At 41.0% G+C, this 15,877-nt stretch overlaps 1 protein-coding gene across 2 annotated transcripts in view; it reads left to right on the forward strand.

Moving 5' to 3' along the window:
- thrb (thyroid hormone receptor beta) overlaps positions 1 to 15,877 on the forward strand; it is a 138,825-nt gene that overhangs the window by 30,150 nt on the left and 92,798 nt on the right. The window lies entirely within an intron of this gene.

The raw sequence follows: 15,877 nt of genomic DNA on the forward strand, positions 1-15,877 counted from the left end.
AAGGACGACTGCATGAGGACATTATTGAACGCTTTGTCAAAAAAGACAGACGCATGGACTTTATTTACAAGTGACGGGTGAGTGCTGCTTGACGAGTGTCGTGTCAGGCACATTGTGGTTCTCAACTGATAATCAGCATTATTAATGGCTAGTGCAGATTGTTATTGAGGTTTGTGTGGTAGTTGTTGTATGTGGATGTTCAGGATGTCCAGCTTTGATGTTGTGGACGAGGCATCATTTTACAGTGGTGTGTATGAGCAGAGTGACACATACTAGTAGACAAATTTATTGATCCGTGTAGCAAAAATTACTCTGCATTTCACTCTCCTGCCTACTGTTGTAGTTGTTGATCAGCTGTCCTGTTGTTGAGACCGTGTGTGGCATAATATGTGCGTTATTTGCAAATGGCTGTTAGGCTGGGTTAGCCTGGTTAAGATTCAGACAAGTTTGTGTTTTATGTAGGCCTACACAAAATACGAATTGTGTGCATTTGATTGTTTTGCTTGTACCTACTGTACATGTACTCAGGTATTCATCATAAAGTAAAAATAAACTGGTTAAGATGTGTATATATCTAGCTCACAGTTGCGTACAGAAGGAAAGGATTGGATTGAAAGCCCACGGTGTGTGTATCACTGCACCCTCATAAACACAGCGTTTCCCCCTGTTTGAGTCTAGCTGTTGTAGGAAATGCCTGAGTTTTTTTTTTTTAAAGGGATCTATATATTTGGTGATCCATACTTCAAATATTTGCTTGTCTGGTGAGACATTTCTCAAAAGTCCCAGAGAGGACAAAGGGAAACAGGAAAGTGTTGCGAAACAAACTAAAGCAAAGCTATTAAATTTATTATTTTTTTTTTTTCATAGAATTTGTTCATAATAAAAATCCTTCCAGCCTTACTCTGTAACAGAAACTGTTACATCATGCACGATGACATGAAGGTCTGTTTGACATTGTGCTGTTTACAGATCCAGTTGATCAAAGCTCTGAGAGTTGACACTTTTAAACTGTGGCTGCAGTCCCCTGCTTTTTGTTGGCTTTGTTTGGTCATCCCACAGGACGGGACCATCACGGACAAACATTATGAACAAACTGGTAATCCTGACAGGGACTGGGCATTACAGTACAGTTCATCTCAAAGTCACAGAGGCTGAGGTTTATTAGCAGTTGATAAAGGTCATATTTGGCTCATCATATTTCTGATTACATGCCCCATAAAACACAAAATGTGTGAAACCACCCTGTAGATGTAGTCTATTCTAAGAAAAGGCACTATTTTATATCACCATGTATGGATAAGGATGTGAAACTGAAGGTTGTGTGCAGATGGGGTGATTTTATTGTGTTGTTACTTCGGCCAAGACATGACTCTGTATTTTTCTATCAAGAGGAAAAGTTCATCGATAGAAAACATGATCTTGGTTTGGAAAACCACAAAATGTTCCTGGCCGAGCGTTGGTATCATTGTTCCTGTGGACAGCAGGCCCATCGTACTGCAGATATCAAATCAGTTTGAGAGATTCATACAATAATAAAAATGCCAGAAGATACGAGAAAGCTAGATTTTTATTTACTGAGGGTGCACATAATCACTGATCTGCACTGCACTTTCCTCATGTTTCCCTCTATTGCCATCTGCAAAAGGTTTCAACCACATTCTTGAGGTCATGGGTGTTGTGATGCAAACATTAACATTCCTAAACCTATAACATACACATCACTTGAAGCACTCAATCTGCAGTTCATATTGATATGTAGTAATTTAGGATTCATTCTGCTTCAGAACTGTGATTCATGAATGTGCGTACAGCCGTTCAAAGGATCATCATCTGTCATATAATCAGTTTGAGATGTCTGACGTTGCAGACATCGGTGGCAAGTAGAGCAGAACATCTGGATTGCAGTTGTGGGTCAGCACGCTTACTGTATGAGGTCCACATCCCCACTTGAATGGTTTGTCCTGGGTGGGCGATATCTAACACCATCTGTATCACAGCTTGTTTCAGGTAGGATGTACGCATAAATGATGGCGACCAGACGACACACTCAGAAAACCCAGGGATCCTGTTTCAGCTCAGATGTGACTCTTAAAGTCCTGACCAGAAGTTGTGATGCGCATCTTTGCGCTGCTTTGATGCCGTTTCCAAATGTTAGTCATCTTTTCCTGTTCTCCACACACTGCCTCTGGTTACAGACTGTCTCAAAACCAGTCATGCATTTTGCTCAGTTCATAGTGTTCAGTGCTAGTGAGGGCCTGCAGGTAAGTCTTTATGTAAATACGTAGATAGCTGTGATGGGCTGTAGCTCTGTCTTCGGCAGTGTTTGGTGATGACCGTCCTTCCTCCAGAGTCCATGCGCTGCTACACCAGGCTGTGACCTTTTCAAATAGCGAGATACTGCACCCTTTAATTATGTCATATATGATTAACCTGAATAGTAGATAATATAAGTAAAATCATCGATAAGATATTATAAGAAAATATTTTAAACCGTTGTTGTTATGGGTCAAATTCGACTCGGTTTTTATTTCACCAATGTCTGCACATTAACAAACAGAAACCACAAAGCACCACCAAAACACAGTTAAAAATGATTTAATGCATACATAAATTGCAGGGACTACTGGGAATGTCATACTTTAGTCATTTTAAAATATCCCAATACAGTATTATGTATGGGCTATAACCATAAAATGTCATGATGTGCCGTGTCACTGCATAGTTGACTATGATTTGAAGAGAGAGAAGCGCAGGAAAGGACTAACGATGCCATAAAGAATACCACTGAACCAATGCACGTCAAATGTGGGTTTGTTTCTGTACTAGCCACATAGCCGAGTGGTTAGATTTGTGGTAGTGAAAACCCTGGAGTTTGCTATTCTCCTACTCTGTATGTCTGCATTTGTTGTCTCTTAAAAACAAAATGAAATACACACAGCACAAGCATGTTACTTTCATAGGCCCTATGGTTTTTGGGGATGTTGGAGGAGTTTTTGGTCTACAAGTCTTATTGAAGTGGTTGAAAAAGCTGCTTCAGCATAAAATCTGACAATCGCAACAAAAAAGACATACATACAACAGGTGTCATGAGGTGCAGAACACAGTGGTTACCTGACATCAGGACCATCCAGTGGTGCTGTATGCTCATGCATTCTCAATGTCTTCCTGGCTTATATGAATATGCATGAAAACAGAAAGGATGGAGGAATTAGAATAAAGATATGAGGATAAAACTAGAACAAGATTTGCACAAACTCATAGAAAATAATCAGACATGTAGTTGAGATCTGAGACGCTGAACAAAAACGCCCAGGAAAAGTGATGAATATAAAATAACTCCTGGCTCTGTCCCTTTAACGAGATCCGCAACAAAATTGAATAGGTCCTCTCCTGGCTCATGCCCCGTCCCTCTGCCAAGCTGTTTTGCATAATCCTGCTGACAAACAACACCAGACGAGCAAAAACACAAGCTCCTTGACGGAGGTAAAAAAAAAAGAATTAAAAAAAGGTGAAACACAACCACAAATGACTTTTAGACACAATAAAAGGAGCTCAGAGCTCAGAGCTCAGCTCAGAATCTCTCCCACAGCTTCTGAGTCCACACTTGGTTAAATCCGGTGACGTTAAAAGGACTGGATGGAGGTTTTTCTCTGGTGTAGGAGCTAATGAGGGTCTGCGCTGTGTGCCTGCAGCCCTCTGTCAGTCCTCCTGGCTCGTGGCTCTGGTGCCTTCACCTTTAAGAGCTGTGCTGGAATGGGAGCGTTGGGCTCTGTGGCCTGTTATGTAAGGCTTTGGCTGTGGCGCTCGGAGCTGCGTGGCCCCTGTGCTGTCCCTCTGCCAACAAGCGCAGGAGGTTTCATCACCCCAATGTTTCAAAGGGCCCTTTGGACTTTGGATATTGTTAACTGCTGCTCTGCAGTTCGCCTAATTCGTTTTCTCCCTTCTCTCCCTTTTACACCAGCCATCTGTCATCCTCCCTCTCTCTCTCTCTCTCTCTCTCTCCTTCTTTTCAACCCTCCGTCTTTTTCCTCGTTTGCTCTCCTCTCTTTTGCTGACTCACTCTGCCCTCTGAAATTATAATGCACTGAAATAGCTGACTCTCTTTCACATGCTCTTATTGCACCATTTTGTTTGTAGAGCTGATTCTCCTCTCTTCCCCTCCGCTGAGACTGTGCCTAACAAGATCTCTGTATAAAGATAAGAATAACCTCCCTACATTTTTTTTTTTTACATCAGTGCTTTAACACACAGAGGAGAGGAGGGTTGGTTGTTGTTTATCTATATATATATACAGTATGAAGCTAAACTTTAAAGTGCAATAAGCCCATCCTTGTAAAAGGTTAATGAATGTTTGTTTATTAGCTTGTTAACACTTTGTAAATCATTTATTAGCCGTAATCACACATTAAATAAAAAGGGCAACAGTGACCTCTTTCTAGCCAAATAGTGAGTCCACATCTGTGCTGTTCAGCCACTTATCTCATCACTTACTGAGCTTTCTTTGTTTGCTCCATAACCCAAGTTATTAGTAATTCAGCAGTTAGAGAGTTTTATCACATGATCAGACTGATACTCACTGTTGTTTACGTTGACCTGCTGTCAGCAGCCGTCCCCATTTCAATCACAGGTGTTGATTAGTTCATTTATTTATCAGTTAAAGGTAAAGGGAGTGTTTTACTCAGCTTTGCATAGATTAGAAGATAAGTATGATCATACAGGCTTGCCAAAATGATGCGACTGTTAAGCCCAAGTTATTATGTGCAGTCTGCGTCTGATGCTAGTTAAAGGCCTATGGCTTGTTGAGAGCGCATAACACATGGCTTGTTATTACTGATGAGAATGCACACGTGTGGATATGTTTTGTACTGTTAATAGTGTTGGAATGGAGAGAGATACATTCTTTTGATGTTTGTGGAGGTGAAACGCTCAGCTTGTTGAAAATAAATTTGGCACACCCAGTCTTTGCTGGTGCAGACCCAATTTTTTATTCTTTTTTCTGGCTACGCCACCGGTTGTAGACACTGTGGAAAAGCACTAAAGCTGGAGAGTGGAGGATTTTACTACTTGACACAAATAGTCACCTACAGTATCAACTGAGTGTGCATTGTCTTTAGACTGTGAGGGGAAGCTGCACGACTTGGACAAAACCGACACAGACATGTAGAGAACATGCAAACTCCACCCAGAAAGGCCCCAGGCTTGGGAATCAAACCCTGAACCTTCTTGCAGGGAGTGTTGACAGCCACACTAAGCTAACCTGGCATTATTTTAAAGTGCTGCTGTTCTTGTCGAAATTATTCATAATGGATTTGAGGAATAGAGACACTGTAGCTCATTAGTAAAAGGAAGTGAAACATGTTCAATAATTGATCAGGGCTCCAGACTGCCCCTAAATGGAGGCGTTTTGCCCCTAACATTTGAGACGCCGCAAGTAATTTTTTCATCTACCTGCACATGCGTACAGGTGTATGGGGATCATGAATGAAAAGGAAATGTAAATATTTGCTTTGCAAGTCAATTTACAGTGTGCGCCCCTAAATGTTTTGTGTAATAAAGTGTGTATAAGGGAATACAGTGTATCTGAGGATGAGTCTAAGCGGTTCAGGCACAGGGGCCATGTGCATGCAGGTGTTTCAACAACAATAGGAAGTGACTTATTGTGGTAATAACCACAGAGTCGGCTCACTCACAGGCACGGTCAGACGCACACACGGCTCATGTACGCAATTAACACACCAAAATGCCAGAATTTGCATCAGATGGTGGAGACACAGCCCGCCACAGTCAGGGACATGATGTGCCTTCAGAGAGTGTTCAGTGAACAGAACCCAGGAACAACATCTTAAGTCTCCTTCAGTAGAAAGTGATGCGTGGGCACATTGTCAACAGAAACTGCTAATAGCTCATTTAGCATGCTCCCAATGATGCCTGTTTTGTTTGAGTGAAGATGTCAGCTAAGAGTTACAAAACAATCTAAATTACAACATGAAAATAATTGCTCAGGGAGTATGTGGAAGTTTTAAGCGAGTAAAACAGTTTCAGAAATCCTGAACTCAAGGTCTATTTACTGTTGTTTTCAACCACAATTATCTTGTTGTGGTCTTCCTCAGTCTCCAGTAACAACCAGGCAACTACCATCCAAAGATTGCATAATGCAGCTGAAATTTATGTGGTTCTGTTTTTATAACCTTTCATTACACTTCAATGTGTCATCAGTTGTTCCAATTCTGCCGTCAAAACCTTTTTTTATTTTTTATTTTAAATTTGAGACAGTTAATTCCTAGGGGTGTAACGGTACACAAAAGTCACGGTTCGGTACGTACCTCGGTTCAGGGGTCACGGTTCGGTACGGTTTCGGTACAACAGACACTAATTGAATGTAAAACTAAAATCTGTCTTGTGTTATAAAAGTTAAAAGAAAAAAGAATACAAAATAAAACAAGTGCATTAGGAGTGTTATAATGCCATTCATTAATTCTAGAGGAAAAAAACGTGCACTTGACAACTGGCAACTATTATTCGAATTATTAAATTATTATTATTAAAAAAATATTATTAAAAAAACAAAACAATAAACTGACAAAAATGTTGGTTTACACAGTTAAATTAGACTAGCAGTTACTTTGGTGATGTTTCTGGTCCTGTCTGTGTTCATAAAACATATTAGGCAGCTACACGCACATCCCCCAAAAAACTGAAGACTAGGTGCTGGGCCACCAAGAAAGATACAGGTAAGGAAAAAAGGAGACCGCACACTAGTTAAAAGCTCCCGTGACAGTTTAATGTCACTCACACGTTTCGGGCGTCAGCCCTTCATCAGACAAAATGTGTCTGATTATATTGTGCGGTCTCCTTTTCTCCTCACCTGTCTGTGTTCATGTCAAGAGGCTTAAAAGCTGCGGGATAAGTTGTTGCACACAACTAGTCTTTTTACTTGCACCAGTGATTGACATATCGGGTTGAACATGCGCTACGTGTTTGATGCGTTTCTAGCGACGCACCGCGCATCCGTGAAACATCGCCGACGGACTTTGTCCGGTGGACCAGTCGCGAGCATGGATGTATTATGGTCGCGAGCCGCCGCCGCCGTTTGTTTCATTGAGAAGCCACAGTGACATGAATGAAGCAGACAGCTCTCCTCCTCTAACTTCACTCTCTCATCACTTCTCTTCTTCGTCTGCTATGACGGCTGCAGGCAGCTTCGAGGCTCATTACCGCCACCTGGATTCGAGTGACTCGACTTTTTTATTTTTATTTTTTTTTTAATAAATATTCATTCAGACGTATTCGTCGTGTGACTGTGTGCACCGAACCGTGACCCCCGTACCGTGACGGCACGGGACGAATACATATACCGTTACACCCCTATTAATTCCTGAAGATTTGATTTGGTCTTTTTGAAAGTGAATTCAGATTTTCCATAAAAGCAGATGAAAGCTGTGGTATCGTTGGCCGTTGAGCTGTGAATTGCTGCTGACAGCTGATTCCGGCAAAGAGATCGGTCACGGTCGACTTCTGCACCACCAAACTTGCCCAGCTGACTCCTGTCTGGCGCCTAACTGCCCTCTGGCAGCATCTCAGATATTAACATACTCCGATTGATGTGGATGGTGAGTGTGAGCATCTCCCCTGGCTGATGGTTAGGGGGAAGTGGTGAATTACTGCAGAGATGTGACCCAACACTGGGAAATGTACTGTAGTCAATGAACAAGAGCCAAAAGGAATATTTGTCAGATATTAGTGGAATAGAAGTCCTGTCCTACTCTGAACTATGGTACTAGGGGTCAACTGATTATTGGCATGGCCGATAATATCCGTCAATATTCAGGATTTTTACGTTAATCTGCATTGGGCTTTTTATTTTTTACAGATAACCGGTTTAAATAAATTTGAATAAATTTGAAAACTTGCTCCTTTGGCTCTGATAGGCATGTGCACAGTTACCCAGTTACTTGAGTACCCGAGTAGGCAATCTGCTAATCGGTTACAAATTATTACCCAGTTAACCTAAGATTTTGCATGAATTTACCTCTAAATCGACTCTGTCTCGTAATGTTCCGTTATTATCTCATAGCGTGGTGAAAGTGCAGGTCATAACTTGTCCACCAGAGCGTCTTGGAGTTGTTGGATTGTGTATTTGATGAGTTTGGTGAGGGAAACCCAGAAATCCCATTAGCCTCCGTAGCGTAGCTCTGAACAGCTTGAGGCTCTGCTCCGCCGTTCTAAAAACAGCTTGCACCGACACTTAAAGGTGACGAACCTACTGCTATGACTATAGGGATTATGGCAATGGGCCAATCTGCCAAATGTTGAACTATCCCTTTAACCACCTGATATTTTGTCTGACGAGGCTGTGTGTTAGTATGATTTATGAGTCATTCTATTTTTATTAAAGTAATCGGTTACTCGAGTAAGACCAGGTTAGGTTACTCGGTTAGAAAATGACTGGAGATGCCCATAGGCTCTGATGCAGGCGTAGGCCTGGGACGATAATCAATAAATCAATTAATCGCACGATAAATGAAATTGAACTCGATAGTTTTTCCGGCCTCGATAAATCGCCATGTGCATGCACGTATTTGTTTTCCTGGTCTCTGGCCTCCAACCAGGCTGGATGACAAGAGGCTTCACTCTGTGCATCGGTCTCAGCACCTGGGCCGATGTTTTGCAGAATGAAAGGAGTGAACCCTCTTTTCAGTCATCCAGGATCTTTGTTTCCCAGAATGCATTTGGCAGCAACCGGCAGCGTTAGCTGTAAAGCTAAGCAGCTAAAAGCTATTTTACTGTAATTCTTGCTGCCGCGCTGTTAACACGGCACTTTTTAAAGTTTTAATATTTTTTCATGCGAGAAAGTCACAGTTTGTGGTCAGTTTATCCACATATCGCCTGTTGGGAGATTTCCTCCGACGTTTTTGGAGCTAATGGAGCTAGCTAATGTGGTAGCAGCGAGCAGGAGGAGCAGGGCTTCCCACAGCCTGCAGCCGTCTGCAGCAGCAGCTCACTGGCCGGTCAACCTCCGTCATTGGGGGAGAAAACGACTAAGAAAACTTATCAGCAGGTTTTTAGAGGTTTACCACCAGCTGGTTTTTTATAGGAGATAAATTCTGGTCTCATTGATGAAATCTTACATCTGTGGAAGTCACATTAGTTTGTTTGAATGAAAAGTGGAGCTTCAGGTGTGTAACGCACTGTTTATTATTTTTTGTTTATTTTATTTATTTAGGATAGTAGCTATATAAGTTCTTGTCATTCCAATTACAATGGTTAAAAAAAATACTCATGAGAAATAAAAGTTTATCGCATTTAAAAGGGTCTACTTGCATTATTATGAAATATTATTATATCAGTGGTTAATTTGTTCTCAAAAAAATGTGTCAATAATATCGTTTATCGTCAATAATTTGTGGGACAATATATCGTCCAGCAAAATTTATTATCGGCCCAGGCCTATGCAGGCGTCACCACTCTGGGCTAGTCTGGGGCCGTTGACTCGCTGTTTTGGTAGGAAACGGATCCAGGGCGAGAGAGACAGACCTTTCCTTCAAAATAAAAGCACCAAGCTAATAAAATGCGGTAAAACTCTTTAATTTAAGGAATATAATTGTATTACAAGTTAATGTTTATTTTATAAGTTTTATGTTGGTGAATACTTTTATTTTGGTGAATTTGGTGATTTCGGTATCCGCTACAGACAGGAACCAGAATGCAGACTAATTGGGAGGTAACTGACACCAGGCTCTTCGCTTGTCTGAAGAGCCTGGTGATGCGAGGCTACTCTGGGCTGTGTCCCGCCCACAGCCCCCACTGATTGGTTACACGGCCCAAGTGATAGCCAGTCAACACTGAAGCCTCTACATGCAGTGGCACAGATAAGGAGAAGCAGACTGCTACCGTACAGCACACTTCAGTTTTTTACTTTATTGATTTCATAAAAAAATTCCAGGAGCTATTTTGTTTATTTATTTATTTATTTATTTCACTGAACTTTAAGAAGTACTGTTGGAAGATCCCTGCACTTTTTCTTTTAACCTGTTCACGCAGGCCCCCTAGTGGTTGGGACGCCGGCGTCCCAAATCAATAACACACGAACGGCGTCCTTAATATAACGAAAAGTAGGCATGCTGTAATGAAAACTCCACCACAGACCTTTTAAGGACACTTTCAGCAACAGGTAGAAAAAAAAAAGAAGTTTCTAGGTGCTACGGTTTTTTCACAGTCACTGAAAATGTCTCAAACAATATCAGACTACGGCAGCCCGCAAGCGACGTCACGTCAACAACGAAGGTGATTTTAACATATATGTACCATCTGTACACCTCTTCTTTCACCACCAAAAAATCGTTTTCTGTCATATAAACAAAAGCAAAGCACAAAAATGCAGTTTTTACCCCATCAAAGGTTTAAACCAGCCTGCTCACTCTACACAAACAAACCCGGAAGTCATTTTCGAGTGCCGAAAAAGACGGACAATAATCAATAATAGACCCACTAAAACACTGAATAAAATTACAAGCTTACCCTTTTTTAAAAGCTGAACATGTGCTCGAAAATAATCCATTGATTGATTTTATCCATCGTGACCAGATATTCCACGGCGTTTTACGTAACTCCGCAGTTCTAATACTGCTCGCATTCTCCGGCAGACTGCGCACCCGGTTTTGCGCATCTCTCGTCGCCTGTCAATCAAAGTCACGGGGGTGAAAACTTTTTGGTCCAATAGCAGAGACTCTAAGGTGTGACCTGATATATAATGATCCCTGATTGGGCAAAGCTTAAGCCTGCACCCAGCTGGTTCATGTGGTTCCCTCTCCCCCTAGTGTCAACATGTAAGCAATACAAGTCGACACAAAAAGTGTGTTTTTACTGCCCCAAGTTTAATTAAAAATAATAATAAAAGACAAAATGAACTATTTCAAATGTCCTTGTTAATTTAAGCCATCACTGATGGTTGTGGGATGTTTACTTCTGGAGTTTTAAAGGAAAATAACAATATAATACAGGCGAAAATAGGTAAATTCATGTTTGGATGGGTTTTGGACACTAAATATTCATCCCCAGAAATAAAATTTTCAAATGGCATTTTACTTATGTAACTGATGTTCCTAAAACCCATCAAGTGTGTGATTGGCCCCAATAGGTTATCTGTTGGAAAAAAAAAAAATCTCACTAAAATCTTGCAGTGTGCATTTTAGCCAAATTGGACAATTTTGGACACTGTACATCGCCAAGGGACACTGTTTGGAAAAACTCTATAGTGCCTCAGTAGTTTTACATATCAACCTAAAATTTGGTACACATGTGGACAGGGAGTGTGTGAACCATATATGTAAAATTCAACCTGTTTTATAATTAGGATTTTGATATATCACCTTTTCACCAAAAATTTCAAACTCGTTTTTTTTTTTTTTCAAAAAAAAAATAGCAATTCCAGAAGCCCATTTTTTTATGGAATGACTCAATTCAATATTGTATACATATAGATGTAAAGGGACAAAGGTTGTCTTTCATTTAAGCCATAAACCATAGTTGTGGGATTAGTACTTCTGTGGCTATTAAGCTTTAATTGCAGTGATACAAAAACAGGCGGAAATTGCCAAAAATGGCCTCTGCATGAAGAGGTTAAGATAGTTAAACATATTACTTTTCAACCAAGATCTGAGTTGGACTTTGTGTTACTGTACAAAAATGTTAGGTCTTTTCATCACAGATTTTCACAGTATACAAAAAACAAACAGTACTGTATTGTACTGTATTCAGAATAGTCTAATCCCAGGTGTGTTATATTTACTGCAAATGAATATTGGTTCTTCTACATATTGGTTTCCTCGATTACTAGTAATCGGTATCGGCCCTGAAAGAACCATGTCGGTTGAGGTTGAGGTTGAGGTTGCATGAATGTATCCCAACACAGTGGCCTCTTCTGCTCTCACAGCTGTGCATGTGTCTTCAGCTGGACTCTCTGTCCTAGTTTGGCTTCACATTGACAAACCCACAAACACATGCTTGTCTTCCCTTAGTTGTGAAGTCGCTCATTGACATCATGCAGTTGCTAACCTTAACCACCATTATTACACGGCTCTATTGAATGCTGCTCTCTGATTGGTCCATCGCTGCGTTCTACGGTCCGTTATTTCTGCATAATGACCGTCGTTAAGTATAACAGACCGTTGCTAGGGACGCCGCTCTGATCAGCGCAGCACAGAAAAGAGAAACTATGCAGGATATTTACTTTATGTTTCATTTTTACCGTCATTAAACAGCTTCAGACTAATATTGATGTTAGATTAATGACTTGTAACTTGTTACAGGGAGAGTGGAGGCTCCTTCCACATCGTGGCTGAAAACCAAACCTGCATCAGAGCCTCTCGTCTCTCACCTCGTCGGCACCGCGACAAAAACTCACCCCGTAAACAGTCCCCTTGTTAATGCAGATACGACTACACACAATTAACATATGGGAATATGTGTATGGTAATCCATCGATCCACTGATTGATTATCAAAGGCTTCAAATGCACGAATGGGAGGAGGCTCAGCAAAACAGCGGACGTGACCAGACTTGCAGATGCGCTAAATGATGCTATTATAAATCGATTAAAGTTGTTTTTTTTTTTGTTTTTTTTTAAGTATATTTTTTGGCTTTTTTGGCTTTATTTGATAGCACAGTGAGATAGACAGGAAAGGGGGAGGGAGAGAGAGGGGGAATGACACGCAGGAAAGGTCTGCCCGACACGGGACTCGAACCGGGGGCGCCTGCGTTGAGGACTGCAGCCTCTACATGGGGCAGCCGCTTTACCCACTGTGCCACGCACCGCCCCATGAAAGCTGTTTTTTGATAAACATTATGTTTCAAATTAATTATTTTACTTGTGAACCGTGTAATAAGCGGGATAATGTATAGTTTGGGGGTTGTTATGGAGAAATAAACCCCGACGTGACAACCTGTCGGGGTTTATTTCTCCATAACAACCTCCGAACTATACATTATCCCTTACCTAATAAATAGCCAGGCCTGATCCTGAACCTGCACCTAAACACCAAGTCTAACCACCAAGCAGCAAACACAACATGGAAGGCTAAAGACTATTATGGAGCCTCCAGTGTCCAGACTGACAGTGAAGGAGACGAGACCTCAGTCGGTTTTCTTTGTGGCACATTGTGTTGTTTCTTGTTGTGATGTGGCCCAGATTCCCCAAACTGTGTGCTGTGGATAAAAGTAACACAAAGTACACAGAGGCTACTCAGTTCAAGTATGTGTCTTTTATGTCAGCGCTCAGAGATTTGTAGCATTAACGTCGTCCTGCCTGAGTGATTACACAGTTCAGTCATCTGCTGTCCCTATCACGGGGGAATGTGGGTAAAGTATAATATCACTTTTGTTTTGCTGCTCCTGACTTGTTCCAGAGGCCAAAGGAAATCCATGCAGACATTTATCAGGAACTTGGAGAATGTTCTTAGAAGGCAGCTCTTGGTGTCGGGGAAAGCGTTTCCACTTCTCTCTGATTTAATTATAATAATTTCATCATGGTGAGTATGTGCTTGGAAAAACATGAACATGCTGATAACATAAGCTGTGAAATGGGTGGTGAATGATGGTCTAAACCCTTATGGTTTAACCCAACACCCTGTTTCTGCCCCTTATAATTGATGCTCAACACAAAAGCAAACTACCAGTTTCTGTCTCGACACAACTGAGCAGCACAGCCACTGTGTTTGAGGGAAGATTGTCTAAATTATATGTCACTCTTTCTAGTTATTGTACCTCTCTTTTTCCCGCTGCACAACGTTGGCTGTTTGACATATTTCAACATGTTGGACCGTACCAAATAGGGCTGTCAAAATGAACTTCACTATTCGAATAGAATTCAATTTTTTTTTTTAAATGAGAAGATTCAAGTGTGGAAACTTGTGCGCAACGACGTAAATCAAAGTCCAAAACAGACCTCTGCCGCGGCGTCGCCCCTACAGCCTGTTGTCCTGGTCCACTGTGATTGGACCACCGTCATCCACTGGTCTCTGCCTCCTCCTGCACTATATCTACAGTACATGTATACATTGTTTACGTTGTGTGTGAAATTTGTAATTTCTATAGCGCACATTTGCCCCGGCGCACATTTGTAAAAGAAAAGAAAAGAAAAAAAAACAATAAGAGAAAAAAAATAGAAGCGCGGCGGCAGAAGTCACAAAATAGAAATATTGTAACCTGTGACCACAGCTGGTCACAGTGGTCTATTAGCAGCTGCAGTATGACCGCTATGGCGGTCTGAGAAATAAATGATCAGAAATCAATTGTGTTTCATTTTGATAAGTTAAAGCTTCAGAAGCCATCAAACACAATACATTGGATTGACAGAGGAGGTCCAAATTAGGCACTTTATATCTTATCTATATATACATTTCTGGCCATATCTATAGGCTATATGTGCATCTGGCCTTCTAACATTTCGATTTCCCTTCATGAAGTTTTGTATTGATTTGGTAAAACTTGTTGCAAATGTTACATAACAGATTTGGTTGGAGTGTCCTCTAATGGACGCGGCACGTAGGCCTAATAATAAGCTGGTATTGGTATGATGATATAATAATAATAATAATAATACTAATAATAATAATAATAATAATAATAATAATAATAATAATAATAATAAAAAACATTAAAAAATTTGAATATTTAACATAAGAAGCATTAGAAATTCCAATATGATTTGAGGGGAGGATTGACAGCCCTAGTACCAAAGTTGTTATGCTGACATATAATTAAGCAATATATCATGACAGGCCGTGGTATATGCTCATTATACCACGGCTAAGGTCAAGGTCAAGGTCAGGTTTATTTATATAGCACCTTGACCAAAGTGCTTTACAATTAAAACAATTTCAGTTACTAAGGGGCGTTCTTTGGCCTGACGCGAAGTGGAGGGACGACAACCCCCTTAGAGTGGTATAGGATGAATTAATTGTATATTCCATATATAATCCAGTCAGAGAATCTAGCTTTTGTAAAGAGTATTTGTTAGAAAGAGAGTAGAATTATACAAAGTATAAAATGATTTAAGTCAGCAATCTGCTGCGTTTTTTTCATTCTCAGCTCTGTAACATCCAACATCTATTTGCATATCCATCTTGCTGGAGTCTTCCCTTCCTTACCCCCAATTCCCACATACTCTGTCTCCACTCTGTTCCGTCTCTGTTGCTGTTTAGCTCAATAGCAAACCCTCGCCCACTGCATGTGTTGCATCTCCGATCCGTCTCTGGAGCCCGGAGCAGCCGGACACCTGAGATCCTGGGAGAGCTACATGCTAACGTGATAACAGCCGTGTATAAAGTGAGGTTTAAAAAGTAAACAGATCACTTTGACTTTCTGAGCTTGATTTTTACTCTGTGATTTTGTGCCAGCGAATGAAACTAATGTTGACAAAGTGATGATTTGATGATTGGAAGTTGATCCATTGTGTTATATTTTGAAATTTACTGCATTTGACTTCCTGTGTGGGGCGATCTAATCGATGTGAATTGATGCGTGATCTGGTGAAAATAGACCTGCTGTGTATTTCTGCAGAGCTGAGACGGACCGGAGACACACGCTGGGTAAATGCTCTGATCGACTTGAATGGGAGCAAATTGCTCCAGCATGCACAACAGTGCTGGGATGGAGTATGTGGAAATTGGAGGTTATAGTCACTTGTGCCACATTCCACGTTTTGACAGTTCAGTGATATTGTCACTATCTTACTCTTTCAAAGACAGTCTGCAAATTTCACTTCCCTCATGGCTTGGCCATCCAGCGTTACTTGGCATTTTGCTTTGAATTGGGTTTCATCACTGCATAAAGAGAATGAGCTGGTAGAAAGCTGGATGAGCCTGTAACCTTAAACCAG

Source organism: Trachurus trachurus, assembly GCF_905171665.1.
Source record: "Trachurus trachurus genome assembly, chromosome: 11".
NCBI lineage: Eukaryota > Metazoa > Chordata > Actinopteri > Carangiformes > Carangidae > Trachurus > Trachurus trachurus.